Source organism: Cricetulus griseus (assembly GCF_003668045.3).
Source record: "Cricetulus griseus strain 17A/GY chromosome 1 unlocalized genomic scaffold, alternate assembly CriGri-PICRH-1.0 chr1_0, whole genome shotgun sequence".
Lineage (NCBI taxonomy): Eukaryota > Metazoa > Chordata > Mammalia > Rodentia > Cricetidae > Cricetulus > Cricetulus griseus.
Genome location: NW_023276806.1, coordinates 188,881,996 through 188,900,365, shown reverse-complemented (window position 1 = coordinate 188,900,365; position 18,370 = coordinate 188,881,996). Strand labels below are relative to the sequence as shown.

General features: G+C 45.5%; 1 pseudogene; it reads right to left on the bottom strand.

Moving 5' to 3' along the window:
* Nucleotides 1-10,709: 10,709 nt before the first annotated feature.
* On the bottom strand, nucleotides 10,710-10,823 carry LOC113832864 (annotated as a pseudogene).
* Between the last annotated feature and the right edge of the window lie 7,547 nt (nucleotides 10,824-18,370).

Below are 18,370 nucleotides of genomic sequence, written 5' to 3'. Positions count from 1 at the left end.
GATCACCTCATACTTGAAAGCTGGCCTTTCCCAGTGTGGTTCTCCTTAGCCCAGCTACAATGCATTGCTGGGAATTTCAAACACTGAGCTTATGGAAATCTGACAAACACATTCACCCTCAAGGGAGGCCACTGTAACAGCAAGCATTATTGATCTGGATCGTGTATTATGTGTTTACTCATTTAATCTTTAAAACAATGTTTTTTGTTTTTGTTTTTGTTTTTTTCAAAGGATTTTATTTATTTATTTATTTATTATGTATACAACATTCTGCTTCCATGTGTATCTGCACACCAGAAGAGGGCACCATATCTCATAATGAGATGGTTGTGAGCAACCATGTGGTTGCTGGGAATCAAACTCAGGACCTCTGGAAGAGTAGCCTGTGCTCTTAGCCTCTGAGCCATCTCTCCAGACCTTGTTTTTTCAAGACAGGGTTTCTCTGTATTGTTTTGAAGCCTGTCCTGGAACTCACTAGGTAGAGATCTGCCTGCCTCTGCCTCCTGAGTGCTGGGATTAAAGGTGTGAGCCACCACCGCCCGGCTAACACCATCCTGTTTGATAGAGGAGAAAACGAGGACCTGGAGAATAATAACTCTTTTAGCTCCCATGAGTGATCCAAGATTCACACATATCCACTAACTCTAGACTGTAATTTGTCACTTCGCCCTTGAACTAGCATTGAAATCACCCTGCAAAACTGCTAGGGAACACTTCATCCCCTTCCTCTACCCTCTGGACCATGTGTGACTGTCTTGGAATGACGATAGTCACTGGGTAGGGAGAGCAAATCTGGCTGAATCCAGAGGTCTGACTTCTGACCTCTGCCCTACCCAACACCCAGTGCCATTTTATGGGTAGGCTGCTGTTGCCATCTGATTTCACGTCTGTGTGAGATGAACCGCCACGCATAGACTCTAGCATGTCGAAGGCCAAAAGGGGCCTCATACTGAATCAAGAGTTAATCATTGTTAGATGACCAGAATCGCTTCGACTACAAGATGTTTTTTCCGGTTAAGCTGCACAATACATGTTGCAAAATGTTCTCCCTTTTCTCAGAAATAGCTGCGGTTTGCTAACAATGGGACCATGGGCTAAGATTTACCTTGCCTCTATTTCCTCTTGAAAATTTTCCATTCCTCCTGCTCCCTTACCCCGCCCTCCTGCTCCCTTACCCCGCCCTGAGTAAAAATCCCCTGCATATAAGCAAGCTTTACATTTCAATAAACGAGACCTTGACATTGCACAGACGGACTCTTGTCCTTTCTTGCGCCGCAAGGTCTCCCTCCTCTCTCGCCCTCATGACCCCTTTAGGTGACAACCCCCTCGAGACCCGCGAATAACCTGGCCTGCTGGACGGGTCAAGTGGCGCCCAACGTGGGGCTCGAGGTACGGTGGTCTCCGGACAGCGCCAAGAGAAGAAGAGGCTAGCCGACCCAAAATGGAGACGCCCTGCATCGCTCGTGCACCGGTCTGTCTCGAGGTAAGTACTGCTGTCCCATTATCGTCATGGGCAATTCAGCCTCTAAGGAGGCCCTCTTTATCAGAGAAATAAAGAGTAGTCTTAGGGAGAGAGGAAGTAGAGTTAAGAAAAAGGATCTCTTTAATTTTTTTTTTTTGTTGTTGTTGTTGTTGTGGAGGAGAAATGTCCTTGGCTGGTGATTCATGGGCCTGGCATTCATCCACTAAGTTGGAATAAAGTGGGAAAGGATATTAATGGTCTCCTCAAAAAGGGAGAGGAGATCCCAGATTCCTTCTTTAGTTTTTATGGAGTTATCAGAGATATTCTTAAGGAATCTGAGACAGAGGGAAAAGTTCTCACCGCTCATGAGTGACTGATTCCCTGGTAAGTCCCCCCTCATTCCGTTTGATAATATGGGCCAAATTGTCTAAGGAAGTCAAACACTTCCTTTCGGGAAAGAGGAGTTTGAGTAAAATGTAAGGACTTGATTCAGTTTTTTGCCTTTTGTCAAAAAAAAAAAAAAAAAAAATGTCCATGGGTCATTTTAAAAAGCCCAGACATTCATCCCTAACTTGGAAAAAGGTCAGAGAAGGACCTTAACAGATTGCTCATAGAAAAGGGAGCTGAGGCAGTTCCCTCACAGACTTTTAGTTACGGGCCTTGAGCCTCATTCTCCTAAAAACCTTAAAAATTACCCTGTCTTTAGTCCAAACCCCAAACTAAAAACAGATAGTAGAAGCTTAGACTGCTCAAGTACAGGAGATTTCAGAGTTTAAACGTTTTAAAAGGATCCTTCCCGCTTACAAAAGCCACTGCCATGATGCAGCATTTTGAGTTTCGCAGGGGCTTAGGAAGACTAGGTGCGGCCTCGCATACACGCAGGCCCTCAGGAGATATCTAGGAATGTAATGGAGAACAAAAAAAATCCGCGCCTACTTAGAGATGGCTAGATAGTAAAGAATATACAGGACAAATAATTGGGATGAGCAGGGAGAGAGAGTTAATAAGTACCAAATTGGAGAGCCTTCACCTCCTTCTTTCGTTTTAAGCTGGAAATTCAGAAAGGCAAATACTCAATGGTAAAATTCAGCAAGAGCTAAGAGACTTAAAAATTTTAACAAAATTGCTTACATGAGATAAGAAATTTACAGGTTTCTTGGGTCAGAGAAAATGGCTCAGGGGAACATAGCAGGATACATGTGCCAATACCATTCAAACAGCTCTAGGAACTATTAATGGCTTGTGTCCAGTATAGACCAACAGAGGCTGATAGGGAATATTACTATAGAAGCCTCACCCCTAGGAAATTAAAAGCGGATAACCAAGGCCTGCCGGTCAAGAGGAGGATATTTGTTATAGAGACCAGGCAGGGACCTAGGGAGTTGATTAAGAATTGATTTCTAGGCCTATATGGAATTTTACAAAAATGTTAGAGACACAGATGTTGGGAACTTTGATTATAAAATAGCTAGCCTATGATAATGTTGGTAATGCATGCCAGACCACACTAAGGCCTCGCAGGAGGAGGACTGATATGGTAAATTCATTAAGAATTTTTCAGATATGGACCTAGCTTACACTCAGGGATTATTGATGATGGCTGCCTTACAGGAAATTCAGTTAAAAATAAGTTATTCCTACACAGAAAGCAAGGCACAGGGAGGAAAAAATGCAGAGAGCCTTCGAGAGGTTGCTTTGGGCATTTTCAGAAAGAGCTCCAGGTCAGACAGAGTCCCAACAAAAGAAAGAATAAGGGATCATGCTTATGCCCAAAATACAGCCACAGATTTTTCAGCGGCCCAGAGGGCATGGTCGAGCTAAGGCCAAGGTCAGCCAGCCATGGCAGCGGCCAGGGTCTGCCGGCCCTCAGCCAGCAGCTTGGTACCACCTCATGCTGGCATCTGCGGCAGGCTAGACAAAATGGCTGCCGGGCTGGCGGACAGCCTGCCTCCACGTGGTAACTTCCAGCCTTGGGAGATGCCGCCATAGTTGATGGCTAATTAATACATATATAAATACTATTGATACAGCCAGACAGAAACTTTTTGAGACTTATAGAGAAAAAAGGACAACATATTTAAGCTTAGAATTGTTCAAATTTTGGATGCTCATATTTCAATAATTGGCTATAGCTACTATATTAGAAATTTCAATTAGGGATTTTTCTTTTCAACAAATTGATCATAACCTAGGCAAAAGGAGAAATGTGAGACGTATGCAAGTTATGAATGAACGGTGTGGCCACACCTGGATGTGTGATGTGATTGTGAATTTATGAATGCGGATGAATAAAAATGCCTAAATTGCCTTGGATATGATTAGAGGTATTTACATTGCCTCAGATATTGTTTAAATAATATCAAAATCACTTTGACATTGCCAAAAGGAGCATCCAGTCAGTCAGTCAATGTCTTAGCAAAAAAAAAAAAAAAATTTTTTTGATTTTAGCCCTAGGTAACAGTCAATTAAAAAGTTAACAAAAGCCTATAGCGTTAGCTTAGAGGCATGAGGATTCTATGGATGATTCTATAAAATTTGGCAGATGAGAGGATACAGGTCTTACTAAATTTTTATGGTTAAAAAAGGAAATCTAGAAAATTAAAGTTAAAACATGATTTTAAAAAAGCTTTATAAAAAGCCTCAAAAGAGCCAACCTGTTAGATTCACAGCTTATATGTTTTTTCATATGCAAATTTAAGCCAGGTCAGCCAAGATGCAAATGAGATTTTATCAGCTTGTCAGCCTCAAAGGTTAGATTAGAAAAGGCTACTCAAAAACTCTAAATAAATCTAGAAAATTGTTAAAGATATGTTATATTCAAAAAAAATTAAGGCTTAATAGATAACAATTAGAAAAGATAGTTTAAAAATCTTTAAATAAATTTTTTAAAAATTGTTATAAAATATTCATTGGTTAAATGCCTTTTTGGGGACATCTAATGATGATTTAAATCCTTTAAGTAAAATTCTATAAGGAGATAATGATCCAGATATACCCAGACAGCTAACTAGAAAGGTAGACAAGTTCTATTATTGGAGGAGGCGATTCAGCATCAATATTGACTATACAAAACCATTACTATGGTTCACCAGCCTAAATATTTTAAACCCTTATTTTAAAGCATTAGCCTACATGGTACAAAAATGCCATATAGATTTTAAAAAGTATTTTAGGAAAAAACCAAGTATGATACCTGTCTCCTACTCTAAGCAACAGTTTAATTGGTGGTTTCAGAACAATGAGTCATAGGCGATTGCCTTTGCTCAATTTTCAGGAAGAATTGATAATCAGTTTCTAGCTCATGGACTGTTACAATTTGCACTATACATCCTTTTGTATTTCCAAAATTGTAAAAAACAGTCCTATAAAAATATGTTAATTTTTACCAATAGTTTATTGGGAGAGTTACTTACATAGGTTTTTAATAGAAAGAAATAGATAAAACTGACAGCTCTGGCTTCAGCTCAAATAATCAAACTGCAAGCTGTTACAATGGTCTTTTAAATCCTGGTAGATAATTCATTTACTTTGTATACTGACAGTCACTATATATTTAAGGCTTATAAGGTAACAAAAACAGTCCCATACACAGGGTCTAGTAATAGTCAAGTCAAAATATTATTTAAACAGATTCAAAATGATATTCACCTAAGAATCATGTTTATGGGTCACAATGGGAACCTATTAAATAGGCCTTTCCCTGATTACTAGCCAAATAGAATAAATTATCTAATTAACAAAATTGGTTAATTTGCCTTAAATAGAAAAAGCTCGACAGGCTTCTAACTTTCTTCATCATAATAACAAAAGTCTAAGTAAGAAATTTGGCTTAACCAGAGAGACTGCTGGTCAAATCATCAAACAATATAAAAAATGTCCATAATATGGCTATGGCTAATTTAAGGATGAATCCTCAAGGCCTGCTCCCCAACCATTTATGGCGAATGGATGTGACTCACATTACAGAGTTTGGCAAGTTAAAAATGTGCCATTCCACAAACAGGAGAAGCCACCAGGCATGTTATAAGTCACTGTTTAAGATGTTTTGGCTGCATGGGAATGCCAAAAGTTATTAAAACAGATAATGGGTCTGGATATACTAGCAAAGCTTTCCAGCAATTTTGTGCTTAATTCCCGAGACTGGTGCTACCAGAACAGCCCATATGGCCTAGTCCCGCCCAATGCACGTGGACCTGCCTGCCGAGCCCGGGCTAGCAATGGCGGACAGCTGGGCCCTTGGGACATGGCATGCCGCTGACTCGGGGGAATGAAGCGCCTGCCTCTGCGCTTCTGTAGATCCACACTTCTGTAGACATGAGACGAGCCCACAGCCCAGGCAGCGATGGCTCCTGAGCTGGCAGGGACGCAGGGGCCGGGCCCGATGGCACGCCTTTAATCCCAGCACTCGGGAGGCTGAGACAGGAGTTCTAGGCTGTAATGCGCTATGTCTGCACTAAATTCCGCATCAATACGGTGACCTCCAGAGAATGGGCGGCCACCAGGTTGCCTAAGGAGGAGGAATTCTATACCATACATTGTCTATGCTAAATTTCCTCATGTATGATGCTACAGAAAAATAAGCCTTGGATAGCCTCTGGCATCCATAAACGGCTCAAAATTATGCTTAAGCCTTATGGAAAGACCCCCTAACTTACAAATGGTACCGGACCAGATCCGGTCCTCATCTGGGGAAAAGGACATACATATATTTTTGATACTCAGGCCAAATATGCTAGATGGTTGCCTAAATGCCTTCTTAATCCACCCAGGGAAAGCCCCTGAGGAGCCTTCTAATTCTGCTTAATTCTAGATAAAAGATGCTGTCTTTTTGGCTACTTATATGTTCCCACCTTCGATTGCCATTGCCACTGGAAGCCCTTATCAGATCTACAACTACACCTGGATGATCATCAACCCTGCCAATGATGCTGCCAACTGATGCTGTCAACGCCTTCAGAACTATTGCGACCACCCCCTCCTTCCCCCCCCCATAGTTGACTTATATACTTTAGCCTTAGGGGCCTCTCCAGACTAGGGAACCCCTGACCATTTTTCCCCCCAGGAGCTCCCTTTTCCGCTGACCTTATTCTATCCTTAATTAACCCTACTGTTCAGGCCCTCCATCAAGCCAGCCACTCCCTTATAGAGGACTCTTGGGTCTGCTATTCTTCCACCCCTCCCTTTTCTGAGGGAATTGCAGGCATTTAATTTCTACCTTGCCAGTTCTACTAGATTGACTACTTAAACTGTCACCCTTACCTTTTCAGAAACTAACCAGATTCATTAAGTACCAGATTGACGCCATCCTCGAAAAAACGGTTTTGGTTCACTACCATCGCCTAGCGGCATTAGATTCTGAGCTGCCTGACGATAATAACCCTCCCCCCAGTCCTAAAGGACTGGATTTTTCAGGCCTTGAACATCAAACCTCCCGATTTCCTTGGCCTTGGAGCCGTCCATGACGGGAAATATCGTGGTGCCGCAAGCCAGATGCCGACCCTTCCCAACAGCTGTAGCGTCCTCCATGACGGGTTTAGCGTGAGACTGACCCCCCTTCAAAACCTGTAGGCCCAAATCCGGTCCTCCCCGATCGAGGGATAAAGACTCTGCCTAAGCCCGCTCAAACTCCTGCCCAGTCATCTACCCCTAAGCTTACCCCAATTACCCCTTCTATTAGCCCGGATCCAGGCACTGTAGATAGATTATTCTATTTGGTACAGGGAGCCTATCTAGCACTCAATGCATCCAGTCCTAATTCTATTCGAGATTGCTGGCTCTGCTTGTCTGCTGAGCCCCCCTATTATGAAGGGATTGCCTTTATGGCCAGTACATCCAATATCACCTCCCCATCAGCAAGGTGCAGGGCTGTCCCTCACCAACTTACCCTGCCCGGAGTTTCAGGACAAGGGCTTTGTTTAGGAAAGGTGCCCTCCAGTTACACCCAGTTTTGCAATAAAACTATAATCCCCTATATAGGAAGCTACTATCTTGAGGCACCCAATGGTACCTATTGGGCTTGCAACACAGGATTAACACCCTGTATATTTGCTTTAAGCCTTGATGTTTCACATGAATATTGCATTTTGGTACAGCTTTGGCCTCAAATCAAATACTATTCAGGGGAGATACTGGTCTCACAGGCACAGCGCAGAGTGATGAGAGAGCCTGTCTCTATGACCATTGCCCTTATGCTGGGGATTGGTGGCCTTGTTGCCGGTATAGGAACCGGAACAGCTGCCCTTGTACAAAACAATCAACTGTTGCAATTACAAATAGCTATGAACACGGATCTTGAGGCCATAGAAAGATCCATCAGTGCTCTGGAAAAATCGCTGACCTCTCTATCCGAGGTGGTTTTGCAAAATAGAAGAGGGCTGGATCTCCTGTTCCTTAAGGAAGGTGGCCTTTGCGCTGCTTTAAGGGAAGAATGTTGTTTCTATGCTGACCATACTGGCATTGTCAAAGAGTCTATGGAAATCCTGAGAGAACGGTTGGCTAAAAGAAAGAGAGAGTTTGAGAACCAAAAAGGATGGTTCTCAAATTTGCTACAGGGATCCCCCTGGTTGTCTACTTTACTCCCAACTATTATAGCCCCCTTAATTGTTTTCCTATTGCTTCTTTCTTTTGGCCCATGGGCCCTTCAACGGCTAACCCAGCTTATTAAAAGACAAATTGATTCGGCCTTACCTAAAAGTATTTCGGTCCATTACCACAAATTAGTAGCAGCTGACCTGGGGGAGGAGCGAGGGTCGCAGCAAGAGCTCAGGTTCAGTAATCAAGGACTCAGGTTTAATAACTCAAGATTGATGCAGCAAGGGAGTACTCAATGACGGGAGTATGCATAGGTCCTGGAACAGGGGGCAACAACGTACAGAGGTCGTCAAGACCGGCTCAACAAGGCACGTTGCCTGTCCAGGGGCGCAGCCTATGCGGCCTAAGACAGGGGCTCTCTTGATAATAAGATTCATCATCCCTTTTTGTATACAGAAGGGGGAGATGTCGAAGGCCAAAAGGGGCCTCATACTGAATCAAGAGTTAATCATTGTTAGATGACCAGAATCGCTTCGACTACAAGATGTTTTTTCCGGTTAAGCTGCACAATACATGTTGCAAAATGTTCTCCCTTTTCTCAGAAATAGCTGCGGTTCGCTAACAATGGGACCATGGGCTAAGATTTACCTTGCCTCTATTTCCTCTTGAAAATTTTCCATTCCTCCTGCTCCCTTACCCCGCCCTCCTGCTCCCTTACCCCGCCCTGAGTAAAAATCCCCTGCATATAAGCAAGCTTTACATTTCAATAAACGAGACCTTGACATTGCACAGACGGACTCTTGTCCTTTCTTGCGCCGCAAGGTCTCCCTCCTCTCTCGCCCTCATGACCCCTTTAGGTGACAACCCCCTCGAGACCCGCGAATAACCTGGCCTGCTGGACGGGTCACTAGCAAAGTAAAGGAGACTAGGTGGCCAGACATGTGGTTGCAAAGGCTGGTTGCAACGTCTCAGTGTCTGGGGGTCTGTCTCCAAGGAAACAGGTTTCACTATCCTGTACCTCAACAGCAATCGGTTTTCTCTCTAGACCCCGGGCTACTCTAGGATCTTATGAATGCTATCGAAGAAAGCTACATTTAAGGCTTGAAGGCCTAAGGAAATAGATGTTAAATTTGGGGAAAAGATGAGCTCTAAGTAGATGATGAGCGGGCACACAAACCAGAATCTGAAGAGAATTGAGAAACCTGTTGGGGCAAGAAGCCTGCTGAACCTGGAGCATCAAGTTGAACCTCGGGGTTCAACAGGCAGGACCCCAACCTTGCTAGCGTATACAAAGGCACTGCCTGCCAAGTTGTGTCTGCTCAGAGAAAGGACCCCAATTCACACAGGTTCCCATGTGCCCAGAAGGTCCCGAGACACATTTCCCCACCCCGTATGGAATTGCTATTTTTTCAACTGTGCCACCATCTAGAGTGTAGATGAGATTTAGGGGAGCCAGAAATGCCTAAATTCATCTGTGTCTCTTCCACCCCATCCCCACATATAGGACAAAAGCAAATGGCCAGATCGTAAGGTGACATTAGGCTGAATTCCTTTTTTCTTTGGTTTTTGAATCAGAGTTTCTTTGTGTAGCCCTGGCTGTCCTGGAACTCCCGCTGTAGATCGGGCTGGCCTCGAACTCACAGAGATCGGCCTGCCCTGGCCTCCCCAGTACTGGGACTAAAGGTGTGCCTGGCCACCACAGCCTGACTCCGGCTGAATTATGTGCTGGGCAAACAAACAATTGAGGCTGGAGAATCCAGGAGCCAGGGCCTCACCCCCTCACACACCCACCAGCTGACAGGCCTGCAGCAAGGAGGAGAATGGCAGGCAAGCAGGCCGGGACTGGCTTCGGCTTCCTGTCCCCAGAGTTGGAGAAGAGCCAGGAGAGCCAAGTCCAACTACCCCACGAGCAGGAAGCAGGACAAGGCCACACCGGGGCCCCAACGAAGCCCTTAACAGCTGTTCCCCGAGAGGGAGGGAAGCCAACTCAGGTTGGGGTGTGGTGAGGCTCCCACCCCTCCAGGAACAAAGTTTCATTTCATCCACATTCAGGCCTTGTTTACAGAGAAGGAAACGGAAATGCAGACTACCCAAAGGTCAGAACCAAGTCAAGGTCACCCAGCTGGTGCAGAGCAGAACCGGCTTGAATCCTGGTAGACTCTGTGACCTCCGCAAGGGGTTTTCCTTGGGGATGGTGGCAGCTCACAGCCAGTCCCTCTCTAGGAACTGTCCTGCCTGAATGGAGGTACCAAGGACAAAGTTGGTCCCTTTTGGGGCCAAAGAGACTAGATTAGCTGTGTTGCCATGAGAATGAGGAGCAGGGGTGCAAAAACCTAGCTTTTGCCTCAATACAGGCCACGGTGACTGCAGTGCTCCTGTGGAATGGAGAGAGGATTTGTTGTTACTGTTGGTTGTATTTTTTATTTGTTTTTTGTTTCTTTCTTTCTTTACACAATTTCATACTGTAACCAGGCTAGGATCAAATTCACGTTAATCCTCCTGCATCAGCCTCAGGAGAACTGGGATTACACTGGCACACTGCTGAAGCAAAACTTTTATCACAACTATATTTCTTTTCTTTCTTTCTTTTTGTAAAATGTGGGTCGGTAATGAGATAGACCTTTAATCCCAGCAGAGGCAGACTCATCTCTGTGAGTTCCAGGCCAGCCAAGTTTCCATAGTGAAAGTAAAATTAATTTAAAGAGTGTATGTGTACGTACATATAAAATACTTCAAAAACTTGTGTGTCATCCTTTCACGGGGGGGGGGCATGCTAATCTTCTCTGTATTATTCTAATTTTAGTATATGTGTCGCCTAATCAAGCAGCACAACTTCCTTTCATTTCAACCTCTCCCTCGGCTTCATGGCATCCTTCCCTTTCTCAGCTTTTACCAGCCAGCCCATGTCCACAGTCAGCTTCCCACACCCAAATCTCTCTCCTCTGCTTGGCTCCTTGGGCATCTTTCCTAGGACTTCCACAAACCCCACCTCTGAGCAATTCTGCCTGCGTATCAAGTTAGCTAGGGCAGAAGAGTCAAGACTCCAAAGGGGTCGAGAAGACCTCTAGGACTGGCATCAACCAGCAGTCATGCCATCCCTAAGCGGGTGAGGCAGAGAGAGGGGACCTCTGCACTATCCTCCAGGGGAGTGGGAGCCTGCAGCCTGGGAGAAATAAGCAAGAAGACACCTGCTGAAGACACCCTGAAGGTAAGGGCAGTGGGGCCTGGAGTTCCCATTTCCTCTGTCTTAACTTCCTGTGGCTGGGGACAGACTATGATACAGCACATGGAGTTGATGCCTAGGTTTTGAGACAGGGAAGACAAGGATGAGGAATTCCTCACTCCATAGTCTGGTTAAAGCCTCTAATCAGTTGAGAATCAAGAATTCTAGCCGAGCCAGGCGTTGGTGGCGCACACCTTTAATCCCAGCACTTGGGAGGCAGAGGCAGGCAGATCTATGTGAGTTTGAGGCCAGCCTGGTCTCCAGAGAGAGTGCCAGGATAGGCTCCAAAGCTACACAGAGAAACCCTGTCTCGAAAAAAAAAAAAAAAAAAAAGAATTCCAGCCCAAGGCTGGGAGTGGTGGTGCACCACTCCCACCACTGGGGAGGCAGAAGCAGGTAGATGCCTGTGTTCAAGGCCAGACTGGTCTGCAGAGTGAGTTCTAAGACAGGAGAGTCAGGGCTACACAGAGAAACCTTGTCTTGAAAAAGCAAAACTAACTAAACAAACAAAAATCCAGCCCAGGGAGGGAGAAATGGCTAAGTGGTCTGCAAGTGGTGACTTGCAGACAACACAGATTTTGTCCTTAGCACCCATGACAGCTAACAACCATCTGTTACTCTGGTTCCAGGGTGCCCAGTGCCCTCTTCTGGCTTCCATGGGCATTACACGCATATGGTGCACATACACATGAGAGGAAAAAAAATAAACCTTTAAAAATAATTCTATCCCAGGAGAGAGTTTCAGTGGTTAGGAAGCTGAGGACCTTCATGGTTGCAAGACAACCATCACGGGGTGTCTCAGAACTGCCTATAATTTGAGCTCCAGGAGACCTGATGGCACTGGTTTCTATGCTCACTTGCACTCAGGTGCACAATTCCCCACCCAGACACACAAACACAATTAAACTTAAACTTTTTAATATTAAAAAGAGAAAGAATTCTAGCCAGGTGGCTGTGGGGTGTGCCTTATACTTTTAACTCCAGTACTCAGGAGGCAGAGTTCAAGGCAAGCCTCGTCTACAGAGGGAGTTCCAGGATAGCCAGAACTACAGAGAGAAACCCTGTCTTGAAAAAAAAAAATTCTATCCTGGTTACCAATATTGAGTATGAAGGTAACTATCAGAGGCAATACTTTTTTTTAATTTATTCACTTTTATCTTAGGTGCATTGGTGTTTTGCCTGCATGTATGTCTGTGTGAAAGTGTCAGATCTTGGAGTTGCAGACAGTTGTAAGCTGCCATGTGGATTTGAACCTGGGTCCATTGGGACAACAATCAGAGCTCTTCACTTTCCAAAATGAGTCATCTTCCCAGCCCCCATTATTTTTATATAGAAATATTTTTAGATATTAATGTTAAAATAGCAATAAACCTGACTTATGGCCTGCATGTATATGAATGACCTCAGGTAACGCCTTACTCCTGGGAATCCCATATACAAAATATATTCATTATATTATATTATATTATATATATTATATATTATGCTGACCTGAGTTCCATCACCTGGACTGACTTGGAAGCAGAGAATCAACTCCTTCACGTTGACCCCTGACCTCCTCATGCAGAAGCATAAACACATACAATCAGTCAGTCATTTAAAAAACACTATAAACTGACTGATCCAGACCCCAGGAACATGGGTGTCAGTGAGGAAACCTCGGAAATCTACGGGACCTCCTGTAGTAGATCAGTACTTATCCCTAGCATAGGTGTGGACTTTGGGAGCCTAATCCACATAGAGGAATACTCCCTGAGCCAAGACACACAGGGGAGGGCCTAGGCCCTATCCCAAAGGATACGATAGACTCTGATGACACCCTATGGGCCTCACCATCCAGGGGGCACAGAAAGGATATGTAATAGGTAGGGTTTTAGTTGTTGGGGGGGTGGTAGGGGAGGGAGAGGGAACTGGGATTGTCATGTAAAACAATATTGTTTCTAATTCAAATAAAAAAATCTGCAGCAAAAAAAAACACTATAAACTAATTCACAGTGATGCATCCTAACTTCTTGCTTCCCTATGTCTAGTGTTGTTTGTAATCCTGTCTGGCAAGCCTCTGGAACTGTCCCGAGTTCTCATTTCAATTTCTTAGCAAACTTTGTAGATAACAACTTCAGAAACAACCAGAATCCTACCTGCAACTATTGTGAGGACAACTGCATCTCTGCCCTTTGCCCTAAGTGCCCCTCTCTCCATTAACCCCTTGTGGTGGTTTGGGTAGGAATGGGCCTCAGAGTTACGTGTTTGAGTGCTTGATCCATAGGGAGTGGCACTACTCTAAAGTGTGTGGCCTTGTTAGAAGTGTTTGGAAGGAGTGTGTCACTGTTGGGGAGTGGGTTTTGTAGGCTCACATGCTCAAGTTAAGCCCAGTTGGCACACAGTCCCCTTCTGCTGCCTGTAGATCCAGATCCAGAACTCTCAGTTCCTTCTCCATCACCATGGCTGTCTGCACACCGCCACGCTTCTCACCATGTTGATAACAGACTAAACCTCTGAAACTGTAAACTAGCCCTGTAGGAGAAACCCAGGATACCTGTACCAGGGACCTTGGCGGCTCAGAGTGCCTGTGTGAGTTGTTTTCATTGTTATCATTTATAATAAACCATCAATAACCATATTGTTGTGCCCAAATTCTGAATCCCCAAATCACCAAGAGGCCCATTTCGATGCAAAAGCAATGAGTCTTTTATTGCAGTTGTTTAATGAGCTAACCCCATGTTAGCTCGGGCCTTTCATCCACCCACCATGGAGGATGGCTGGGAAAAGGTGCCAAGAAGCCGCTGCATAGAGATCTTATAAGGTAGCGTAAGGGGAGTGTCTAGGGGTACTCACAGGCTCACAATTGGTGTGCCTCCAGGGTTGGAGGACTTGCCCTGTGTTGATTGGTCAACTGGTTGTTATGGCCCATAGGCCCTCCCAGGGCGGTTGCTATGCTCTGTGCGTCGTTGCTGTGCACTTGTCCATAAAGCACACCCAGAGCCGTAAAGCATAGCACCACCAGCTAACTTCTGATTAGTTCCTTGCCACGAGGCAGGCATCTGACCTCCTAGTGACCCAGGCAAGGTCAGGCAAGCACACGTTAGGCTGTTATGGCTACTGAAATAGGGAGCTGGTCCCTTCAATATCTTCTGTATGGTTTGTGTTCCTTATCACAGCCCCAACTGAATGTTTTCCTTTATAAGAGTTGCTGTGGTCAGTGGGTGTTGGTAGTGCACGCCTTTAATCCCAGCACTCAGGAGGCAGAGGCAGGTGGATCTCTGTGAGTTTGAGGCCAGCCTAGTCTCCAGAGAGAGTGCCAGGACAGCCAGGACTGTTTCACAGAAAAACCCTGCCTCTCCCCTCCCAAAAAAAGAGTTGCCATGGTCATGGTGTCCTTCACAGCAATAGAAACCCTAAAACACCCCTGTTCTTAAATCTGTTTAAAATGTCTTATAAAGAGGCTGCGGAGATGGTTCAGTGGTTAAGAGCACATACTGTTCTTGCAGCAGACCAGGATCAATACCCACACACAATTCACAACAGCCTGCAACCTCTAGGAGATCTCATGCCTCGGGCTTCGGAGGGCACCTGAATGCGTGTGCACCTACCTACCCACCCGTGAACACACAATTAAAAAGGAAATGAATCTTATTCTGAAAAGTTGTCTTTTTAATAAACTCTGTAAGGTGTAGCAGCATGTACCTTTAATTCCAGCATTCAGGAGGCAGAAACACCTAGGTCTCTGTGAGTTCTAGGCCAGCTGGGGACACACAGTGAGACTCTGTCTCAAAAAAACAAACAAATAAATAAATGCAAATGGTGGAGCTCTAGCTATGGCTCAGTTGACAGAGTACTTGCCTAGAATATTCAAAGTCCTGGGTTTGAACGCTGTACCCCATAAAACCAGACAGGATGGCTTTGCTTATAATTCCAGCACTTGAGAGATAAAGGTAGGAGGATCAGAAAATCAAAATTACCCTCAAATACATAGAAAGTTTGACGACATCCTGGGCTACATGAGACTCCATTTCAAATAGAATAAACAAACTCCAACTCTGCTTCATGCTGGCTCTGCCTGAAATTCTTTCCTGTTGTGAAGCCAAGGGCTAGGTTTTCCCCTAGTAGAGGTCCATAAAGGGAAGAGCTCTGGCTGCCGCAGTTGGCAGCTACTAGGAAGCTGTCTCCAATCCTGCACCAATGGAGTAAACATTACAAGCAGTAAGGGGAGAGGGGTGTCCTGTGGTAACTCTTTTTATCATTATTATTGTTGTTGTTGTTGCTTTTGGTTTTTTGAGAAATAGTCTCTATGCAGCCAGCCCATGGTTAGCCTGGAACTCACTCTGTAGACCAGGCTGACCTCCAACTCACAGAGATGCCCTTGCCTTTGCCTCCCGAGTGCTGGGATTAAAGGTGGGCACCTCCAGGCTGGGCTTGTTTGTTTCTTTTGAGGAAACACCCCACACTCACTATCTAGCTGAGGATGAGCTTGAACCCCTGATCTTTCTGCTTCCACATTTAAAGTTAAAATTTTAAAAATAGAAGGAAGAACTGTCACCTTGCTTATAAAGACACTTACAGACCCCAAAGCCTCTTCCTCTTCAAGGCTGTTTGAAGGTCTCATAGCTAAGCCTGCTGGCAGCTTTCTGACTTCAGGGTAGCTCTCCCCATTTGCAGCTGTTTCTATCTCCCTCCTCCAGTCAGCCACATCGAGATCCCAACCTTGCCTGTCCCTCTGTTTGTTTTCCTGGACCCTTAATAACTTGTGAGTTCTTTTCTATGTCCACTTTTAAATCATTTTATCTGAACTAAGAACCTGCAAGGGGAACCTGTGTTTCCTGGTTACAGATGTATGTACAAACAGCAGTCTTCGTCTGAAGTTTTTAGTGAACACTCTTAAAACACAGTGTTCATTGGAGTGGAGGATGGTTGCAGGGTGGCTTCATGGGGTTGACAACCACATGAGGGCAGAAGGGAAGAAAGGTCCACTGGCCTGAACCCGGAAAAGGAATCAGGTCACTATGGAGAGATGAGAAGCAAGGAGCACAGGCTCGCCTCTGGCTCCCAGTAGTTCAGGCCCAGGTTTAATACAATTCTTATCAGCTGCCACCCACGTCCCATGATCCCCCAGGCTGGGGCCTGAGCTACAGGAACATCTGCTTCTGTTTGTTTTAACTTTCCCTTAATGTCACCCCACCCACCCTGTGACTCTCTGGAAGAGAGCTCACCTCAGCTCAGGACTCCTTTAGGCAGTTCTTATTGACCCAGGGAGGGAGAAGGGGAGACGTAGAGAATTGGGGTCCTGGCACAAAGGCTAATTACTAAACGCAGCCTGAACCTTGCTGAGACCCTGAGGTCAAAGTGGAGAAAGAAAACAAGGGCTCAAGGGTAAAGGTTTGTGCTAAGAGAAGCACCAGGGACCTAGTGTTGGGGTGAACCTGAGCTGTGAGGAGAAAGAAGTAGGATTCTTCCCCTTTGGGTCATACCTAGGCTAATAACCACGACGGGAAATTCCTGTTGGGAGCAGGCAGCTCTTTCGTATTGAGATAATAGACAATCACTGCTGAGGCCGGAATAGTTTCAGACCCGAGTGGCTTTGAAGGGACCAGCTTCCCTTTTGGCAGCCATAACGGCCGAACACGTGCTCTATGACCTTGTCTTAGTCACTAGAAAGTCAGATGCCTGCCTCATGACAAGGAACCAATCAGAAGTTAGCTGGTGGCGCTATGCTTTACGACCCTGGGTGTACTTTACAGACAAGCACACAGCAATGACGAAGAGCATAGCAACCACCCTGGGAGGGCCTATGGGCCATAACAACCAGTTGACCAATCAACACAGGGCAAACCCTCCAAGCCTGGAGGCACACCAATCCTGAGCCTGTGCGTACCCCTAGACACTCTCCTTACTCTGCCCTACAAGATCTCTCGCAGCGGGTTCGAGCTGTCTTTGCTAGCCATCCGCCATGGCGGGTGGGTGAAAGACCCGAGCTAACATGGGGTTAGCTCGTTAAATTACAATGCAGTTTTCAGCAAGCTCTCGACTCAGCCTGTGATTGGGGTGACCGAGGTCGTGGCCTGGGACCCCGGATACCTGAGTTTTCCGGGGGTCTAACAGCTTCGCCAAGAGAAGCCTTCTAGGAAGGTGGCCTTTGAGCAGATGAGAAAGGGGAGCCCTATTCTTCAGGCAGTCACAGCCTCCAGCTTCGCCAGCTGCCTCCTCAGCACCTAGTAATAACGACTACCTGGGCAAAGTGCATATCCAGAGTGGTACTGACACCCCAGCCCCTCACCCCACCTCTCCCACTTGCCCTAAGCTGTTGCCTGCCCAGACTGCTGGAGCTCAAATCCAGGTGTTTGTTTGTTTGCTAGTTTTGGTTTTTCAAACAGGATTTTTCTGTTCAGCCCTGGCTGTCCTGGAACTCACTCTGTAGATCAGGCTGGCCTGGAACTCAGAGAACCACCAGCTTCTCCTTCCTGAGTGCTGGGGTTAAAGGTGTGCGCCACCACCACCACCTCTAAATCCAGGGTTTTATTACTACTCCATTTTCTTGTCCCAGAAGAGGCCTCTGGTTGATGTGGAAGAGCTTTCTTGTCATATCCCTGGCCTGATCAAGGCAGTGGTTATTGGCAGTTTAGCACTGATTGGCCCCGTCAACATCCTGTCAAGGAGAAGGAGGGACTTATGAGGCTCCACCCTCCCTGAAAATCTATAAGCAGTTAAGGGACTCTGAAGTCCTTAACTTTCTTTGATGTTGTAACAATTGGGAAGGTGCTGCAAATCCTACAAACAACCATATGAAACTCATTGGAACACACACACACACACACACACACACACACACACACACACACACATGCGCGCGCGCGCTAGGGAAGCAGAAGAACTGGTTAAGAAAAAGAATTAGCAAGAGGAGAGAAAGAAAAGGAAGTAAGGAGGTGCTGAACATGATGGAAATACAGTATGTCCACTATGAAAATGTCATAATGAAACCGTTGTGTGTATAATTAATATATGCTAGTGCGAATATTAAAATCACTGCTACAGGGGCTGGAGAGATGACTCAGAGGTTAAGAGCACCGACTGCTCTTCCAGAGGTCCTGAGTTCAATTCCCAGCAACCACATGATGGCTCACAACCATCCGTTATGAAATCTGGTACCCTCTTCTGGTGTG